The sequence below is a fragment of the Calidris pugnax genome, unplaced genomic scaffold, assembly GCF_001431845.1.
Source record: "Calidris pugnax isolate Ruff unplaced genomic scaffold, ASM143184v1 scaffold252, whole genome shotgun sequence".
Classification (NCBI taxonomy): domain Eukaryota; kingdom Metazoa; phylum Chordata; class Aves; order Charadriiformes; family Scolopacidae; genus Calidris; species Calidris pugnax.
This window is the reverse complement of record NW_015091118.1, coordinates 1,920,908-1,942,978: the sequence shown is the minus strand read 5'-3', so window position 1 is coordinate 1,942,978 and position 22,071 is coordinate 1,920,908. Positions and strand designations below refer to the sequence as shown.

At 37.7% G+C, this 22,071-nt stretch overlaps 1 protein-coding gene across 1 annotated transcript in view; it reads right to left on the bottom strand.

The window, feature by feature from the left end:
* Positions 1-22,071, bottom strand: part of TMEM135 (transmembrane protein 135) — a 167,962-nt gene that overhangs the window by 77,958 nt on the left and 67,933 nt on the right. The gene's annotated exons all lie outside the window — the stretch shown is intronic.

Sequence of the window (22,071 nt, the reverse complement as noted above, 5' to 3'; positions counted from 1 at the left end):
AGATCATTTTTATTTAGGAAAATTAATTGCTACTGTGGAAATTAATTAAAAGCTGATTTTCAAAAGCAGCAGTGTAATCCATTGATGTAGCTGCAGACAGCACCCACTTCCAAGAGCGTGGTGTTGCACCGCAAAAATTATCTACTGGGAACATGAAAAAGTTATTACGGGGAGATTAGCTGCATTTATAACTGCCCATACAATCAATCATGCAGCTAAATTTAATGAGCTCTTGACATTACTGCAGTGTCTCAACAGTCAGTATGCAGTTGTTTCAAATCTCTGGACACATTTCAGGAACCAACCCAAAAATGTCAAGTTTCTTCTAGCACTTCCTCAAAGACAGTTCCCAAACTCTTCCCCAAAAACTTAGCATTTTATTATTATTATTTTTGTGTATGAATTTTAACTTGTCATTCTGATGGACTAGAATTTGATTCATAACACCCCAGTATTTCTTGAGTTTATATGAGACAGTTCAGACTAACTAAAAAATAAAGGCTCTCATGAGAATATACTTAAAAATTTTTAGAAATTCATTGAATTGGAGAGAGTGGAGCGTCTAACAGTGTCTTTAATTGACAGGAAACATCATTAATAACATCCACTGAGATGTAATGAAGAGATGAGATTGAAGATCACTTAAGTTGGCTTCTATGAAGAGGAAGACATTCCCACAAGGCTGTGCAGTGGCCAATGGAAGAAAATCCTGGATCACCTTAACAAAACATCTGACCAAATTTAGAAGAGCTCTGCATTGTTGAGAGAACTAAGACAAAAGACAAGGCCTGCGTCCTTCTGGGTCAGTTAGTGTCTCTAAAGACCATTTAAGACCAAAGCATGAAAACCAAGACAGAGCAGAACTGGCAGTCAAGTGACCAAGTAGAGCAGCCTTCTTGTCATATGGGCTGTCAAACCTTCAGCCCAATTATAAGATGCATCAATAAGATCTATTTCGATCATCACTTTGCACACAAGCACAATCACCAGAATCAGAAATTCAGTTTAAAATTTGCAATTTTCACTTGGAAAAAAAAAAATAAAATCAACCAGAACTGGCTTCTGCAGAGACACCTACTACTGAAGAAACATAGAACTGGACACCTTCAAAAGCATCGTGCCTGGGCTGCCGACAATCTACAGAGCTGGTCTTCTCTCCAGCTTGCTAGGGAATGAAAATCACACTTGCAACTGGAACGTGAGTCTTAGGACAAAGAACCATCAAATGTTTTTCCTTATTTAAGGCAAATAATCTAAAATACTGCATGAGGGGGTACTCATCTTATCTAATGTTACCCAAGGAGCCAGGGATTTACTTAAAAGCTCTCTTTGACTTAGCTCTCTGTACTCACTAAAGAGAGACTCAGTAAAATAACTAGTCCAGATGAGAAGACAAGCAGCTAAAGCTGGGTGAGAAACTGCTCTTTCTTGCAGCGACACCTCTCACTCACGTCTTTTCCAGTCTAAACCACACAGCCATCATTTACACTATCTAGGGTTCCTTTAATAATGTTTCTAAAGACGTTAAACTGATGACTGGATTTAGTCTTAAGGAAACTATACCACAATCTAGATGTTTTAACGAAATTTTGAACCGCTGCTAATTACAAAACTTCAATCTGCATTTCATATTTGATTTTGCTGCAGAATCACAACTAAAATTGAATGAAAGTACCAGGTCTAGGCCATCAGAGCATGTAGGAAAACACGGCATGAGAGGGTTCAACTGGGTTCTAAATTTCAGTATAGCACATGGCAACAACAATCCCATGACAACAATCCCATGACAACAATTTGTATCTGAAAAATGCCTTACTCCACTAGAATCTCAGAAAAAAATATTTTTAAAATGTATTTTTGCTTATGGAAAAACAAGGTAAGTTGTGAAAATGTAAAGGCTTATCTAGAAACATAATTTTTAACTAGGGAAGATTTCATTAATGCTTTCACTAATGAAACATCTGCATTTAATACAGTTAAGCCTTCCTCTAGAAAACATAATTGATTAGATTATTCCCTGTGAAATTAACGCTATAGATTTTGATCTTCAAAAACTGTATACTTTTGTGTTATGAGATACTTTTTTCCTCCTAATATTGCATTCAAGTAATTCTCAGCACTGATTAGTCCTAAAAGTCACCAGAGTCCACCTCACCATAGCTTGCCCAGTGAGCCACAATGCAAGTCCTCACGTTTGAAAGCCCTGTTTGGTTTGGTTGATAGCAAAGGGTGAACAATTTCTCATCAAGTGCACTAACACTAAAAACACTTCTCGTGATAAGGAGTAAAACTGAAAGAAAGTACATCATGAAATCACTCAATACCCTGAACTGTGTGAAATGACTTAACACGAACTTCTTCAAATACAACACCAAAGAGCTCAACCAATTTCTTTATGCTTTCCAGAACACATCTGCTGTCCTTTTGAACCATCTCATTAAGCATTGCTCTGAAGTACACCGACACAAAGCTTTATCTGGTGAAGATTACAGGGCTCCACACATCACTCTTTCCAAAAACACATTTTAATTCTGTATCTTCTGCATCTACAGCCCACAAGCGATGCAGAAGACCAAATGATTTGGTTATATCTCAACAGTTAAAGGCCTTTTTTGAAGAATTACAGAATAGGCACTTTGAAAGCAGTGCAGCTAAAGGTGAAATGCCCCCATAACTCGCTGTGAAATATTTGCCCCATTGAACTGACTCGAGTTTTCCAAATCATCACTGAGAAATTCTGAATTTCCCAAAGTGAGGTGTGTGAACAGATGAACTGCTGACTAACCAAGCAAAATGGCATTCAAAATAGGATTATATTGAGAAAATAATACTTAAACTTCAAAGACAACGGATGATTATAATATAAATGAAACCAACCAAATATCCTTGGGTACAGAGATGACCACTTGAAAACACCTCTTCATCTCTCAGCTACTCCTAGGCAGTCTCTGCACAAACAGTACTAGGAACAAACTGGGGGGCCAGTCCCCTGCTCCTCCAAAATAGGTTATCTTGATGTTAGTTGTACTCAGCAGCATAAAGCAGCGATGAGAACATCTAACTGCAATGCAACAACGCTAGAATGCTCTCTTTCCAACCACAAATCTAGCAGTTCTATGTCATTAACACTGAAAACAAGAGCTAAATAAAATGTCACAGCTCACTGTTATTGTATCAACGGGTTAACAAATCCAAGCCTAGAAAAATTTAAACTAAAGGTAAAATTTCTTGCCTATAAATCACAGCAATCTAATTGAAATTAAACTGTTTTTAGCTTAAATCCTGTTATCACTGGAAACTATTTTTGAAAAGTCAGCAGTTTTGGCATAATGACATTTCTGACCTGTTTCCTCAACAGTCTCAAAAGACTTTCCTGTAAAACAGCTTAAATGCACATCCTACTCTGTAAAACGCCAGAGCGCAGAATATCAGGGTACCCATCACACAGAGGTGGTGGGATTTTTGTCTTTCCCAATAGGGCATGCAAGAATAAATCAATCAACCAAAAAAAAGATCCCAGCAGATCTTAGTTAAAGAATCCTGAAACAAAAACATCTTTCTGCTAACTTAATAACAAAGACACCCAAGGTAAAGAAGATTATAGGTTATCTCATCAAATTTCATTATTCCATATTTAGGGAATGCTTTCACAAATACTCCTGAAATCTTTGAGTAATCTGTTATACCAGAATTTCCATGGATCTGGGGGATTTTAGTCATTTCTCTGATATCCAAGAAAGTATAACAAAAGGATTTCATCTTTCCTTTGTTTACTTAATACCAACTACAACCACGTGCCACTGCCCAGCACCACAACCACTTGTGCTCATGTTTTCACAAGCACAGGGCTATCAGCAGGGCCAAGAGCTCCTTATTTGCCATCAGCCAACAGAAGTTGTTAATCAGAAGTCCATAATCTTTTGAATAGGCTTATTAAAAACCGAAGAAAAAGAGAGAGCTTTGCTGTTGTTTTTGTTTTCTCTTCAGAATACCCTGCCTGCCTTACTACCTTCTGTCAGTGTTACAAGTAGTATGAAACTCCTTCTTAGCATCAGCTGGTGGAGACAGAAATCTTTTGAGCTTACAATGACCTGTTTCTGTGCATCACTTCCTACTTTGCAAAAGGCATTTCCAGCCTAGATTCGGCTCTTGTTTTTGGAACCCCGAAGAAAATCTTTGGTCTTCCCTCCATAGGCTCTCAGAGTCACTAATGACTAAAATTGCTCCTTAGCTGGACCAATTTCCTTTTCACACCACCTAAGCTCAGGTGGGGGTTAAACAGAAACAGCTTTGTTAACCCATGCTCGTTAAAAGAAGTGAAGTAAAATCAGCGCAAAACACGTAAAATACAAAATCTGAGCAAGAAGATCCCCAAACACGCTCCTTTTTCAGGAATTATTTAAGCAACGGAAAACAAAAGGAGGTTGGGAGCAGGAGAATATTCAGGGATTCAAACCTGAACCTAAAACCAACCCGAACTATGCGCAGCATCCTTGCAGGCTGCTCACAAATCACCGGCCTCTAAATTAAATACAGGAAACAGGAAACACCATGTGACGCCCCCCTCATATTTGTCATTATTTGCACTATTGTCACTATCTGCGAGGTAGGGTTGACCTCACTTGGACCTTAATGTTCACGGACCGCAGGGAATCCTTCCAAAAGTGAAAACAAGGGAGAGAAAGGCAGAGCCGGGCAGAGCACGGGCTCCGGAATCACTCAAATTCAGGCAGATCAGGTTACATGTGTTGAAGCTAAAGTATATACCAGTGTAAAACACAGAGTGATAGTTTCAGCTATCAAATTGCAGATAAAACCCCGTAGAAACACAATCCCGTTACACACGAAGTTTTAATCTGGACAATAGTTTAATAGATCAGTCACGTTATGGATATTCAACTGAGAGTTTGAAAACAAATGTAAAAAAATTTAAGTTTTGATGAACAAAAATGAACTATTGTGCTCACTTAAGTCTCTTTTTAATAAACATGTTGCAAATCCTACTTTATTCATACAATCAAAATTATCCTGTCACATAACAGATAAAATTGCTTGCATTAGAGGCATTAATGTTTTTAACACTTCACTTTACTCACTTGGTATAAATTACAGCCCTCTTTTAGAATAAATTAAATATGGAAAGGTACCCTACATACTGTTAAGAGGAGTATGTAACTTGGATCTATTCTCTTTGGTGAAAAGATACTGTCAGGAGGAACCCAAAGGGATTCATGCAGAGAGGAGGAACCAAGTGAAAGCATCAGCCATAAACTTCCAGTGGAGGGTGAGTAACAACCTCCTTCCCAGCAATGGGAAGTACCCAACTTTACTGACCAGTGTATCCAATTTCTGCAGTGACTAGGACTTGAATATTTCAAAGAAAAATGTGTAGTCTTTACCATAACAAAGGTATTTTAAGTGTAAACCAAGGGGAAAATACCACATTGCTGTCTCAGTTCCCAAACTGATGTCTTTCGGGCGTTCTCTCCCACCCCACTGGAAGTGCACCCACGTGTGTATTGGGTTGCTGGGGGTATTTCTGAACATCAGAACGCCACTTCTTTGAGCAAACTGATATCTCCAGACCAACCTCTGTAATTTTCCCTTTGAATTGCAGTAATGACAGAGCTTTCGAGCAGGACACAGCCTGTTTCACGGGGTCTGGAGCACCAGGTGAGTTCAGAACGCCCCCGTGGTTGTCCCTTCACACGGCTTCGCTGCACCACAGCACCCCTGGTTTGTTTCTATAAAGACTCAGTAAAATATATGAACTATTCCAATCCACAGAGTAATCCACCTTGTTCTCCCACTCCATAAGCTTTTTTCCACATTTACTCACCCAGGTCTTTTTTTATAGACAGGAATGTCACCTCCTCGCTTTTCTATTCCCTACCTCCTTATCACTTGCCATAAATCAAACGCTATTGCAGAATTACGCTGTTCAGCCCCCTGGAAAAAGTGAAATTAATAATCAATGTCTTTCCACATTCCTTCAGGAATAACTGAGCAGAGCAGTGCACAACCAAAAACTATTCATCGGATGAGATGGATCACGCAGAAGTCGGGTAACGAGCACAGCCCTCATAATATATAAAATACCAAAGGAGGCAACAGGAAAAGTTTGACACAAAGACAGAAAAGGAGTTAAATTAGTCTGGAAATTCTGAAAGAGGGCGGTTTTGGTAGGGTTTGGTCTTTATAGAAATTGGCTACTGCCTGGCCTGAGAGCGACATGAAAGATGCGTTTCCTGAAGCAAAAGGGAAAAAGGAAATAACGACAAAGACATTGATGCTACAAGTAGCAGACAATTTTAGTTTCATTTTTTCAAATGTGTTCAAAAGAAAGTTAAGGGCACAACTTTAAGGGGGAATATGACTCAGTAAAACTGATTTAAACCCTCTAAATTGCAGCCAGGATGATCACAAAGGGCCCAAAAAAAACACCCGTTAGATCCAAAGAAAACGTCTGAATGACTTATTTATAATTAAGTAAAACACAGGTTACCTGAGGAAGAATAATTCACTAGCATGACTGACAAAAAAACTGCAACAAAATGGCAAAAACAGTTTTACCACTGTCCCATCATCAGTGGGGCTGGTCAATTCTGGGCTACTCATCAGTCTACTCACTGATATTTAGGAATAATTAAACCTGTCAGGACAAGGAAGAGGAATAAATTAGTACACCATTAAAAGCCCCTTTTCAACCCTAATTACAAGCTGCCTCGCTTTTGTGAAAAGAAAAAAAAACAACAAAATAACATGTGTTAGGGGTTCTCTGCTGCTTCCTTTGTGTTGAAGAGCTTCAGTTTAAATTGCAAAAATGAGAAACTAAAGTGAGCCTCATACAAGGTCCTTAACTCAGTATCCATGTACAAATATCAGAACATCAAAGCGATTCTCAGATTGCTTCCAGAAGTTTTGGCAGCGTTTCATACTATTTGAAGAACACCTACTTCACTACCAGGGCAATGAAATGCTTCTTCAAACACTGCCCAATATTAGGGCACGTTACCAAAGGAGAAGCACATATAAAAATATTGTTTTGGGGGAAAATCACAGAACATTCTTACTATTTGGCTTCTAAAAACAAAAACCAAGCTCACAACAGAGACATACCACAGTAAAACAGAACGAGGGCTTAATACTAACAGATTTAATACATGGAGCCTATATGCATCTGACCTGAGGTCCCTACGCTTTTAAGCGGAAATAAATCCAAGATACAAACCAGTCAAGATTAAGCAACTAAAAAATAAAAAAATAAATACTTCACAATCTAATTCTCTTATCTTCTGGTTTGTTTTGAAAATGATTCTTCTACTGGACAGCATTAAAATAAAAACTAGGAGCCTTCTCAGGTCTTACCTATAATAAGTACTGGATTGCTACCACAGATATTTTTTTCTTCCAATTAAAAAGTGTTTGCACTAGAAATGTGTCAGTCAATAAAAAGTCAGTCTTACGCAACTGAATATAAATTCTTGGATATTCTGAAAGGCTGTAACTTTGCCAAGTCTATAGAAAAAAAAAAAAGATAAATGGATACACAAATTAAAACTCTTAAATCTTTTCTCTCCCCCAAATACAGCACTGGTTTTATCTGCTTGTGCGGTCACCTGAGCAGAAACTACTTTAGAATCGTGGAAAACAGGACAAATCAGGTCTTATCTTCAAAGGTGGTGGTGGGAAAACCCAAAGGAATTTCAAACCCCTGAGATATCAACAAAGAATTTAATTATGAAGTGATTTACTACAGTATTTTGATACTATAATCTGCCAGCAATACAGGAATAGGTCAAAGAAAAATCCAAGCAACCCTGGTCCATGAGTATATCTTCAAATGTTTAATACGTATATTTTCAAATGTTTAATATAAAGCCAGATAAGAACATCCAAAATAGAAACAATTCTTATTTTAAGAGATCTTGACTAAAACTCCTTAAGATACCCTGAGGGAATTAATATAGACAAATCTGAACTCTCATCTATACTGGGAAAATGACTGAATCAGGTATTCCAGCAATAAGGGCAGCTTTGTCTAATTTTAGCTCTCCTAAAATCTCTACTTAGGGAAGCTTTCACATTCAGTGCTGTGGGACCGGAGACATCTTAATAGCAGAGAAATTATGTTGTAACTTACAGACAACCCTTCCCACAGTCTTCTCCTGATCAGAGGGTTAGATTAGTCCAAAGACTCCCCCTTTGACAGGCTGGTCCAGTCTTCCCAGTAATGCTCCAGCAAGGCTTATGCTCTTTGACTACGTATCTCTGCACATGGAGCTCACTTTGGTGATAATGCTATAAAAACACAGATCTGGGGAGGCTCTTTCTACTCATTATAAGAAAAGACTGAAAGAGATGAGATTTAGATTAGCTATCAGGATGAAATTCTTTACTGTGAGGGTGATGAGACACTGGAACAGGTTGCCCAGAGAAGTTGTGGATGCCTCATCCCTGGAAGAGGACAAGGCCAAGTTGGATGGGGCTTTGAGCAACCTGGTCTAACAGGAGGTTGGAACTAGATGATCTTTTAGGACCCTTCCAACCTGAACCATTCTATGATAGCACCTTAAAAAAAAATCCATGTGCTGGCACGGTCTGAGCAGAGCACCTTGGCCAAGAAGACAGTAAGACTTGTTAGAATTGCACCAAATCAATGACCACATCAGGTGTCAGGTAGGTGCAGGATCCTCCTTGTCCCAGGGATGTGTGCCCACCCCAAGGCCAGCCCACAGCCACCCTCTGGAGAGAGCTCCCCACTCTTTGGTCACCCTTCGTCATGACACCCAACATCCTACGGGCACAGCCAGCAAACTGAGAAGGAATCGAGCAACAGTCCCTCAATTTTGAACCCTTTTATCCAGCTTCTCTAAAATTCTCCATAATTTTCAAATGCACAAACTGTTTTCTCTGCTTCAAACATAAACGCAGGATCTGAAATGTTAAACAGCCGTCACTTCTCACTCCAGGATCAGTAACGAAACCTCAAATTATAATCCTGTTTGCATAAAAATGCCTTGAGGTAAGCGACTGAGCAAGGAACCCTTCTTTAGCCGGTTCTGTGTCATTATGTCCATTGCTGAGCAGCACTTTAATAGCTTTTGTAGTAAAATCTTGTACTTATATTTTAATATATGCTAGGGCAAAACTTATCTCAAAACACTTAGAGTCAATAAAAATAAATCTCTCTATAGTGTATTTTAGGACAAACTACCTTTTGTTCCTGCATTAACTGATCAGTTGCCATATAAACCATCTGTGCAATGTTAGCAAAGTATTAATGAGTGATATTTCACAGTATCATGTAGTTAATTTGAAACGACAGCATTTAATGCAGTTCTACCACTCTGATAAATATAATTACCATAATTGTGTATTTCTGTCTTTTGTGTACATGGTCCCATTACTTACAATATTTCCACATTACTGTCTCATTAAAATAATCAAAATATTTTGTGAACCCCAATGCAAAATGCTGTCTCTAGAAATTGCATATACTTGAACTGAAATAATTTATATTGGGAGATTAAGTTATTAGAAAAATACTAATTAAAGACAGTTTCACAAGTACAGTTAATGGTTGGAAGGACATGCTTTGTAAAATAGATATTTAACGTCTCACATTGAAATTATTTCCTGATAATCACTGTCTCTACCAGGCCATCTTGTTTATCAGATGCTGCTTTTAAGTGTCTCTTTTCTATTTGAGATGAAACAAGAGAATAAACTTTAAGATGTTCAGTGGCTGCCAAGAACATGGAAACAGATATCAATCAACCTTTCCTTTACACATCGTCGCTACCACTCAAATAAAAAGTGAAGGACACTTAATTCTGATAAACAGTTCCAGGGTCAGATTTGATTACAGAAAAAGTTCTGAGTTTCAGCAACTTAAGAGCTTTTTCTTTTTTTAAAAAAAAGTTTTATTAAACATATGTGCACACTTCCAGATGTCTGGAATTCCAAGCACTGCTCTCATGACTGGAGAATTGTACCCACTCACAGTCCTTGCAAAGTAAAACTGAGTTCAAGGACATGCAGATGACACACGGAAATTTTGTCTACATTTTTCCTCCTAAATTTACACAAAGCCCAAGGAGCTGCAATGAATGCCACGGGAAAGGAGCACATTGTGTACAAAACACAGTTACTGAAAAGAAGTATTTCCACATCTGCCTCTGCTCAGATCCGTTATGCACAGACCATAAAATGACACAGCTCAGCCAGAGCGAAGAAAATTCAGAGAAGTAAATGAAAAATGACTCTTGCACTCTTCTTACAAACAAGTGAACAGAGACTTAGAAGCCAACACACGCGTGGGAGTCAAAGTACCTGTCTCAGAAAATTATAAAACCAGAGAGGGACTTTCTAAAGAAGGCAGTTCACCTCTACAGGCTTCTACAAACGCTTCAGCAATGCATGAAAGGAGGCAGCGATGCTGTTCCTGTTACCCCAGCAAAACACCAGCCTTTTCCGTCCAACCTTCAGTGAAATTCAAGAAACAGACAAAGTGATACATCGAACATCTCAACAATATTATGAGCCACTAAATTTTGTAGAATGACATTTACAGAGTGGCCTGAACATTTACCTTATCGCTGGATGGCTGCAAAGAACAGAGATGGACTAAGCCCCTGGGACCCAACCCTACAACTGCAGGACACCACTTGGGTTACCGAGACCAGCGCTCTTTCACTGCGGGTTAACCCTGTTAATGAGTTTGTTACAGAAATTAAGTATAGCTATTGCACAACCTATCACAAAATTGTTTTGCCCTTACATGCTTTAGGTGGACCTGCTTTGGCGGGGGGGTTGGACTAGATGATCTCCAGAGGTCCCTTCCAACCACATATCATTCTGTGATTCTGTGATCTGAAGAGATGAAAAATTTACTTTTCACTTTTATTTGTATGACTCCAAGTTAGTCACTCATCTATCCAAGCTTCACGTGGAGATCTCAATATTACACTTTCTCCCAGCCTTTTTCCAAGTTTATTTGGGAGCAGGAACCACCCCTTATTAAGTTCATGTGGTTCTTGACACACGTTGCTGGTGCAACTGTAACTCAGGTCTCTGAGAGCACGTGTCTTTCATTACCTCGTCACGTGGTGGGTTTTAGAAAAGACCTTCACGAAAGGAGGTGACTCAAGATTGCACAGCAAAGAAACTTATTTGAGGGGCACCAGCCTCATTTGTTTCAGGACATTTCTGCGTGAGCAGTTCAAAGCAAAGCAAGGATATGCAACTGAAACTAGGCTTAGAAAGGGACAGGCTGATGAACTCTACTGACTAACGGTGCTACAAGCCCGTCTACTGAATAGATTACTGAAAAGTATACTTATGCAATTAAGGAGAAACCTCAGCATCATTTTTAAAATGGCAGTTTACTACCCAAAAAAACCCTACTCCTCTTCATTATAATGAGAAATATCCCAGATACACCAAAGATGGTAATTAGAAACAAGGAGTGGTAAATATTCCAGAGATGGTAAATTTAAGGCTAAGTCAGTGCTCATTCCAATGAGTCTGTCAATGCCCTGCTTTAAAAAAATAAATAAATAAAAATTAAGTATATGCTTAAATTATTACTTCCTGTCTAGCAAAAAGCTTAAGTCACCTATTTGGTTAAATACTGTTGAAATCAAGGGGACATATACACATACTTAAGTTTGCTCCCTACTGAGTAAAGCACTAGAGCACGTGCTGAAGGTGCCTTTGGGAATTCACGTCTCACACCCCACACTCTTGCAAATATTTAGGCCCATGTTTAGTTTCGTTCCCATGAACATTCCCATTGCTAAACACGTCCATAGCTGTTAGCAGGAACTGAGAAGGCAATTACACTGAACAAATTACAACTGCAATATTACTTCTCTTTGGAAATGAAGTTAACATAGAGGAGAATGAGGGATTTGTCTATAAGAAAAGGTAAAAGTAAAGGAGTCAAAACCTTGAAAATATACTACAAAAGTAAAGCAAATTATTGTCATGGCTGAGAAACAGAGAAGTCCATTTTCTCTGCTCAACTTCCACACTTGTTTCCGAACTCACTGTACTTCAACAGGGTGTATAAATTGTCAACAACGCAGTACATGTCTTTTTAATTCTGCATAATTAATAAACAGCTTTCCCTTTTACTGCAATCAGAACCCCTATATAAGAAAATATAAGCCAATTGATGCCATATGTCCCTCTGAATTGTTATTCCAGATGTATTCCTTGGAGTAACAGAATTGAAGTTCCTGTTTCCTTTAAATAACACATTCCTGAAAACTCAAATGAAGCAATTTTGAGTATAAAGTAGTTTGTTAATATGATTAATTTTTTTTTTTGTAATATTCAGTTCCTTCATCATTTTTTCCTATAACCTGAGTACAAAATAAAGAAACAATTTACCAATGACATATTAAATTGTCAAGAAGCACACGTGCACTTAGCTTTAGCTTTTAGCCCGAGGTTTCTCTGGCCAGAATGGTGACCTTACACGTCCACAGGCATTTGAGAACTCATTTCTAACTTTTAATTTCCATTAGCACAGAAGAGCCTCACCCATGCAGTGAAGCAGTTGGATTTGACCAGAACACTTGTTTTAAAGAAACTGCAGAGTTTCATTGTCTTTCCCTTTGCCTTTAGCCTATCACAAAGAAAGAAATAACATAACGCACAGTTTTTGTGGGAATATTTGCTTAATTGAAGGTTAACAGTGCTGAGTACCGCTAACGGAAAATCAGAAACGGGGAAGGGAGTTTCAGCAAGAGCTTTCCCACATCGCCCTGCCAACAACCTCAACCTTGTTGGGCCATTTTCTCTAAGGGCTAGAAGTAATTAAGTTTCATTGCTAAATCAGCCTTGAGCCTGTCTTGAGCAGAAAAATCACTTACGCTTAATTGTATGTGGTGAGCAGTCTATTAGGCAGACTGCAGATACCAGCTTATTTTTTTGCAGCTCCGCAGGATACTTATAAATGAAAGGTCATTATTTTATCCAGGCAGCCACGTGAATAATACATATTTCTTACAGAAAACAGTGCTACTTCAAAAAAAGCTCATTATTTATGCTACACAGCTATACTGAGTATTTTTGAGAGTTGTTGAGTTTATAAACACGACTTTCTGAAACTTTGAAACAATGAAACGGAATATTTAGTCTACTACAATAAACATATAAATATTTAATAATATTATAATCAATTATACTACAAATATTTAAAAACAAGTATATATAAAAAAGAAAAAATTAAACTGTTCATCATTTTTAATATAATATATATGCACAGTCATACACACACATCTGAACACATGCACATGTCCAGAGGAATGTTCTCCATGACCTCAAGAAACTCCGCATACTGTTTGCTAATCAGAACCACATATTTTTCACCTGATTCCATCAACAAAGAATTAGTTTCCATAAAATTCTAACAGACAGGAACAGATTGGTTTCATGGTTCAGAGTGGGAGAATTGTTCCAACAGTTCATTCATGCTAACATTCCTGCTGCTGGCAGACCAGATCTTCACCCATCGTAACCATCTCGCACTAAGATACCAAGCAAGAAAAACAATCTACATCTTTCTGAGAAGACAGCAATTTAATATTTACTTATTTAATTTTTACAATTTCATATTGTAAAAATATAATAATGCAGGCAGTTTCTACAGAACTTTAACAATATAAAGTTCAACTAACACATGTTATTACTGATTCTGGAAGCACCCACAATGCTCACACTTGAGGTTGAGCAATGGCATTTGACCTTTTCCATAACAAAGACTTGCTCTGTATTTTAAAAGGTATGTAAATGTCTAAGGCCAGACTGTTCTCCTAAACATGTTCTTATCTAGGTATAAGGTTGGCCTCCCAGTGCAAGCTCATAAAAGTTCTTTAAAAGAATGAAGAAAAGATTTTAAGAATTAACTGATTTCAGACCACTGGAGTGTGGTACCAGACTTATGGTGTCCACAAAGGCCAGCTGTTCCCACCCCTATGATGGAGATGCTCCACAGTCTGTTCTTTCCCACCACCAATTAACATTACAGCAGAGGCACTTCACTCTGTTTTGGGTATTGGTTCCCAATTCTAATAATTCTCCCCATAGGCCTGAGAAAACAAACAGTATTTTCTCACATCTTCACTTTTTGGAAGGCATACTAAAACCCTTAGCCTTCATAACTGGAATTGCTTACCCTAGGTACTGCCTTCTGATTTTTTTTCTACAGCTTAAAAGAAGTTTATATAAAGATTATTTAAGTTTAGAATTTTGTATAATGCTAATCAAATATATGCCCAATAAAAGTGTCATTATTCTAGTTTTACACATATAGAAAAACAGCAAACTTTGAAAAATCAGCTTTTTAAATATAAACAGAAGCCCACAGAATCACAGAACGGCTGGGGCTCGAAGGGACCTCTGGAGGTCACCTGGTCCAACACCTCTGCTCTAACAGGGCCATCGAGAGCCAGCTGCTCAGGACCATGTCCAGATGGCTTCTGAATATCTCCAAGGACAGAGACTATACAACCTCTCTAGGCAGCCTTTGCCAGCACTTGGTCAACATCACAGGAAAAAAGTGTTTCCTGATGTTCAGAAGGAACCTCATGTGTTTGAGTTTGTGCCCATCACCTCTGGTCCTGGCACTGGGCACCACTGAAGAGAGTCAGGCTCCATCTTCTTTGCACTCTCCCTTCAGGTATTTACATACATTGAAAAGATCAACCCCCCAAGCCTTCTCTTCTCCAGGATGAACAGTCCCAGCTCTCTCAGCCTTTCCTCATCAGAGAGATGCTCCAGTCCCTTTCTCATCTTCGTGGCCCTTCACTGGACTCCCTCCAAGATGTTCATGTCTCTCTTGATGATGCATCTCAAATTGCATTTAGGTTTATGCAACCTGTTTATACACAGGACAATTACACATTATTATAGACAACTACTTTTCTTTTTCCTTGTGCATTTTTTTGTTTGTGCATGATAAAGGATATTTTTACAAGTCTAACAAGGATAAGGAGCATAAAATAACTTAAATTGGAACAGCAGAACAAATGAGAAGGCTAAAAATGACTGGACAAGACGACATACGGCTATTTCCTTTTATCCTCAGTCACTTGATCAGATGAAAAAGCATATGATGCAAAGTCCAAAATTGATCTCAACTCCTCAGTGATTGCAATCTATCTTGATATTTGTTTCTTCTCACACTGATTTGTCCCCTCAACTGTGCTTTCCAGAATAGTCATGAGCCACTCCTACATCTGCCATAGAAATGAGAGGACATTATTTAAATAATTGAACTCAAAGATAATTCTAAAGAGCAAGCAGGAAACACTAACAATCCCTGTAACGTGATTTGTTACATTTGCATTGTTTTCCTAAAGGAATATTAAATTTCATTTGCTGGAAATCATTGAATGTAAATAACTTTTACACTAAAATTAAACTACCCTTTCTTCAAAGTGCCTCTACATACAGTATAAGCAATGAGGTAGTTGACGTATATATTTCTATTGTAAAGTGTTAGGAAAAATGAGAAGGCATACATACTTCTTCCAACAACTTGAGTCAAACAACTTGCACTGAAACTGCTGATCAGTTGAGTGTATGTTTTAATTACACCTTTAGCATTTATTTAGCATTCTTAAATGCATGCAGGCACGTGAACAAATTCTTAGCTTCATCAGTTTAAACAGCTCTTTACAGTTGCCTATTTTTTCAACTACATGAATGCATTAATGTAACATTAGCATCAACAACAGCCAAGTGAGAAAGAAGTATTATTCAAGTACCAGCCTCCTGTAATACCGAACCTGCCTTTCCTCTCGAACAGAAGTAAACTTCTCCCTGCAGATTATCTTGGCTCCAGCAGCACAATGGAGTTGCCAGACCCTGTCTTTGGGGGCAGGTTTTAACTATAAAGCAAGATGACAGTTTCATTCCAAGGCCATGACATATAGAGCACAATTTAAATTGTTATTAAAGAAATGCTGTCAGGTTCCAGAAAAGAAATGTCTATCTTTGAAATGACAATCACTAACTACATTTTTTAATGAGAAAAAAATTAAGAAGAACAATTATCCTAAGAAAATAATCTCATCTATTTCCCAGTACCATATTTCTGGACAACCTGAAGTCATATTAAACCAAATACTAAATTGGGAAGTAAAGATTTCCTTCACATTTAGTTTTGTTGCCATAATTTTACATTTTCTGCATTTTCCATGCACTCACTGTTTTACTGGCGAAAAAGACTAAGAAATCTGGAATGTACAGGTAAGGTATTACAAAGAAAAGAAGTCTTTAAAACAGGTAATTCTCTCCTTACTTTACTCCTTGTCAATAACTTCTTGGTGGAAGACACCTGGCAAATACTTCTGAACATAATTCAATTTACTTTTTAGCCCTGTGTTTCATTTCTCAAAGGGGAAGTTATGATTATCCTAAGATAAATACATACCATCAGCCTGCATTAAAAAAAATAAAAAAAAAAAAGAATAAAAATACTGCATAGCATGATATGTCAAACACTTAAGTAACTAAATCCCATTCCCTCTATGAAAAATAGGCAGACTATACTTCCCATGCATTTAAAACAAAAATGCAAAGAATGAATCACCCAGAAAACTTTCAAACCAGAAGTAAAATCGTAAATTCTCTAAGTTTCCAAACTTGTGTGTTATCTTTCTTCAGTGGTTACTGAAGAAACATGTAGCCACTCTCCTATTTTCATATATCTCTACATTAAATTTACACCATACACGATTTCTGCAGTGTATTCATTTTCCACATTCCCTAATCTAAGAATCCCACGACTTCACTTGAAAATTATTTGGAGTAGGTCAATATTTTTTTCACAGCTCACGATGATTTTTAGTAAGAAACTAAATATCCTCAGGCAAGCTGAATATTAAAAAAGCAGAAAAGTTCTTCATATCCAACTCAGGCTTTGGCACAAATCTACTTTCCTGTTTGGGATTAAAAATGAATTAAAATCCTATAAACCACATAAAATGGTTAATCCAGGGCAAGGTAAACAAGTAACAGCTTCACACAACTAAATACATGGCAAAAACATCCCCCGAACGCTGTACCCTGGAACCCCTCAATGGTAATCTGGTGGTTTTCCTCCCCAGGTCCCCAGGGATCAATGGTTTTATCTCTCTCCCTCTCTCTCCAATCAAGCTTTAGTTTTCACTGCACTTAATCAGAAGAATTACTTACTTTTGGCTCCCTTCCAGATAATATAGATAAGGTATGCCAGTCTTCAGCAATTAAATTACCTTTGAACTGTTACCCATTGTGACCTGCCAGAAGGATTTCCCAGATACCAGCACTATTTTTAAATCCTTCTGACTCGTATCCCAAACTCAAACCTTGAGTAGGCAGACTATAAAACACTTCTGTTCTTACGGATACATTTTACCATTTGGTGCCCCTTTAGGAGAATTTATAAAAGGCTCAACCCTCCTTCCAAAAAAAACCTTCACTAAGCAGAAAGCTCCAACTATGAATGCCAATAATTTAGAGGGATATTTTTTAATTGATATTTCAGAACACTGATCTAGGAGACTTTTTTTTTGTTTTTAAAGCACATTTCTTTTGAAAAAGCTGAAAAATCAGAAGTACAGATTATTCTCTCAGGGACAGAGACGTCTCTTTAGAGGAAAAGGGACGCAGACCTGCCTGGAAGCAATTCCTTCCTCTTAGTTTTGTAAATACCTTTCAAAAATAAGAGGATAACGATAAGAGAAATTAATACTGAAACCAACTTTAGATTTTACACCACATATTCAGAAAATATGGTTGGGTTAAATTAAATTGATGTTGTTTTGCAATATATTACATCAAAAAAAAAAAACATTTTTCTGTGTACTAGCAACCCTTAACCAGGAGGGGAAAAAACCAAGATCCAAGAGTCTGAGAATCCTGCTTTGAAGGTCGAAAAAGCCCATGAATGTTATGACATGGCCTTACAAAAATTTAAATTTCATTGTACCAAACCAGATTTCTCCTGTAACGTCAAACACGGTTTGCTAGGAAGCATTCTCATCTCTCTGAGACCAAACGAGGCTCATTTTCACCAACAGCTCTGCTTTTTAAACCTGTCCTTGGCTAAAGACAGAAGGCTGAAAAAGGAGAGAGTCTTCGGGGCCTAACTCCAGTGCCTCCGCTGCCGTAAGATTTATGTAAATCTGAGAAAACATCTTTCCTCACATATTAACATGACAGTAACAAAGTAGTCAAGGGAAAAAAAAAAAAAAAGAAAAAGCATGGAAACCAGAGATGTTGGGGTAGTCTGTGAGAGCAGAACTTTTGAACCCCGGGTAATAAAGACATCTTTGTGGTAGGAAGGCATGAGGGTGAGGGGATCAGATGTCTGCTGCCTCCTCGCTGTTCGGTTTCTAATAGGCCTGTAAGTGATTAGGCCCAGGATGCCCCCGAGCAGAAATCACAAGAAACAGGGTGCCCACAGCAATTTTATTTAAATGAAAATTAATCTCAAGTGATTCATGGTATTTCTTCAGAACCTAAAATGTTATTGTTCGTGAAGTCTTCCTGCACTTCACGTATTACAGACGGAGATGCCCAAAAACAGAAGGAGAAACAGAACTGTGACAAACCCCAAAAATTAAAAAATCAAATGTAGAATTTGGTAATTTCTAGAATAAACCACTTTATGTGGAAAAGAGATAATAATTTAAATAAATACTCTGTTCCATGGCATATTTACAGTACACAACTGAATATGAAGACTGAGGCGTCCTAAAATCTCTTTCAAATTGCTCCAACGGAAAGTAAAATTAGAAAGTCCCTTCTCATAGTTATTACAGTTATTGTTATTAATAAAAAAAGTTCTTGTCTACATGACTTAATTGCATATCTGAGTGTCCAGGCCTCTGCACTGCACTCTGCTATGACATGGTGGATGGGGAAGAAGAAAGAGGGCAAGAAACCTTGAGCTAGCAGTAATGTCACTTTAACATTGTCCCCTCCATTCCTAGGTTGAAATTCTTTCTTAAAATCAACCTAAGATAAAGTTTCATAGTTAGAAAGAACCTACGGATATATGTATGTGCATGCTTATACATATACATACATATAGCTTAAAGAGACAAAATTGTTTCAGAAACGTAACTTCAGTAACTACTGAATTTTGTGACCTACTATTCATCATTTAGTGCAACCCACAAATGCAAGAAACAAATGTTTTCACAATTTCCTCAGCTTTTAGTAACCTTTTAGAATGTATTATTTACTTTGACAGCATTATTCTAAAATATATATCCTCTCCATATAATAGAGTAGCCTATGGTTTTGATTTCTAAAGAAAGAATACTCTGTTGAGCAAGAATTATCAAAAGAAGCATTTTATCACAAAATTGTAAGAACTGCTCATTTGAAAATAATGGCATTGCTGTTACTTAGCTGTTAGTAATTTTCAGAGCAAAACAAACTGATGTTATCCTGAGAGTTGTTCCAGTGCTTGTTTAACGGTGGAACCCAAGTCACCCAGGTGGCACCTGGACCGTGACCATCTGTCACAACTGCAAACACTAAAGCAGAGGATAAAGTCTTTTTATAGGTATCTGGACTAAATTCATAAAGCTTGGTATTTCGCATTATTTACCTTACAGAAAATACACAGAATGAACATTTAATTCTGAAATATATTATTAAAGGGTTTTCTCCTGATAGACTTTATGGACTCTAAAGACACATGCCTGAATTCTTCTACTTGGAAGTCCCAGCATCTTTCAGATGAAAAGAGATTAAGACAGTTTAGAAATTCATAAAGCTGTTCTAGGAAATGAGTTAGCATCCACAGAGTCCGGGCACGGCTGATTCTAAGTCTCTGGGAATCACACCTCTGCCATTGTCTCTCTCTTGTCCACGTCAGCCTACTTATTTCATAGGTTCTTTTTCCATTAAAGGTTCCAACTTCTCCTTTTATCCTCCTGCTCCATCTCTGGATGGGCTGTGTCCATGTTTCCCTCCTCTACAGGGACCGTGAACATCAGTCTGCAAGCCTATTGTGCTAAGCAAATCCTTCCTTCTTGTTCAGTACCTCCACAAGATGTACAAAACCAGCAGAAGCTCCAGGAGATGCAGAACTGGGAAGCAGGAACAGCCAACTGGGAAGCACTGCCCTGCTCCTATTCCCCTCATCACCCTCTTCAGCAGGTAGCCTGGAGTTGCTATTTAACATGAAAAACAACATATTTAAATCTGAAAATGAATTATGTTTCTGGGTTTGATTCCCTCCCATGGATGCTACTACACTTCAATCCAACCAGGAGCAAGAGAACTTCTCAGAAGATTCTTCAGGAAACTTTACAATCTATATCCTACAGTTAAATAATTTTTAGCACTACGTATCCAAATTTGACAACTACTTTTGGCAGCATATTTAAAAAAAAACAAAACGGTACAACCTCATTTTTCATTTTCCTAAAGAATAATAAAGGAAAAAATTAAAAATTCTATATGCACAAAGGCTTGACGAGTCCCAAGGAATGGGAGAAGGTTGGAAGGAGAAGAAAAGGGATTTCCCCACAGATATTCATTCTTATAAGTTATAAATCCACCTGGTGATGACAGCTGGATTATAACCAATATTTCACGCACACTGTTCCGCCTGCATAGAATAAGTGGTTGTGCATTAATCTGTTCAGCAGCGCAGACAGAATACTGCCGTTTTTTAAATTTATTAAATTAAAACAAATAAGTATTTACACAACTTTTGCCTTCTAGTACTGAGCAGTTTTACGCCCCTCTTAAATGTTAAATGCGGTTACATTTTGAAGTATTGCTCCGAAAGCTGAACAGTGCTTTTGCACATTTGGATTGCTGCCTCCGTAGTTTGGAATTTCCAATAAACAAGTTGTTCTGCTTTGATTTTCCCTGCCAAGTTCGCACTTCTCAAACAGAATACAGTCAACTTCAGTTCATATTCAATTTTTTTTCTGGCTCCCTTTCTATTTACGCGCTGCCTAAACATTTAGCTATTTCTTGGAAGAGCTAAACAAAATTTTAATACAACTCTTGATAATTATGTTTCTTCTGGAAAACTTAATTTCATTTGATTAACGTCATTCCTCATTTTCAAACTAAATAAATTCTAATTCCCCAATGGAATTTAATGAAAAGATCTTCCCTGAGTGAAAACATTTTTCCCCCTGCGTATAACCTGATAAAAGTATAAGACAGGAAAAAAAAAAAAAAAGGTATTTTTATTTCTCCCACTGCCTTCTTACACAAAAAGCAAAGTCCGGACAATTCTTACATGTTTTAGCTATAAATTACCTAGCTCAGCATTAACTGCATTTCCACCAAAGCCCAAGGAATACCTCAGAAATAGTGTCACAGGACACAGAACGCTAACGGAAAGTTCACCATCACTAAGCAGATGTCTTTTCACCCAATTCCTCTCTTGCCAACCCCAGCTACATCCTCTCACCACTTCTCTTGCTGCTTCTCAACTGGTTCTCTCTAGCCCTTGAGGCAGTTTAATTGATAAAAGATCAGAGGGAATAGCTGAAGAAAAAAAAAAAACCCACGAAACTTTTTCTACCACATCAGTGAGCTGGACTGGCTCAATGTAAGATGCTTCAGATACAGAATTACTAATATTGTTCACAAAAGAGATCATTGTGCCTGCAATCGCCCCAGTATTTTTCTCTTCGTGGTACAATTAGTTACACTTTAAAAAAAAAAATACATCATTTGATTTTTTCATAATTCACACCATTCACTGGATAACTACAACGATGGAAATTCCACAAACTCTCTGAGCAACACGGTCATTGAAACACAGAAAATTAACTACCTTTCGCTGAAAAGAAACCTTAACAGAGAGAATTTGGAAATGAATTTGCATATATTCTATAACTAAGACTTCTGGAAATGGCAATATACTCTTCTGCAGCGAATTAAGAGCCGTACATAGAAAGTATAAAAGATTCATATTCATAAAAACTAAAATTACGGACAATGGCAGGAGAGGAAATCTCAGGAACATCTTCAGACACCAATGCAAAGATTATTACTTTGTTTCAAAAGAGAATTTAAGGCAACTTC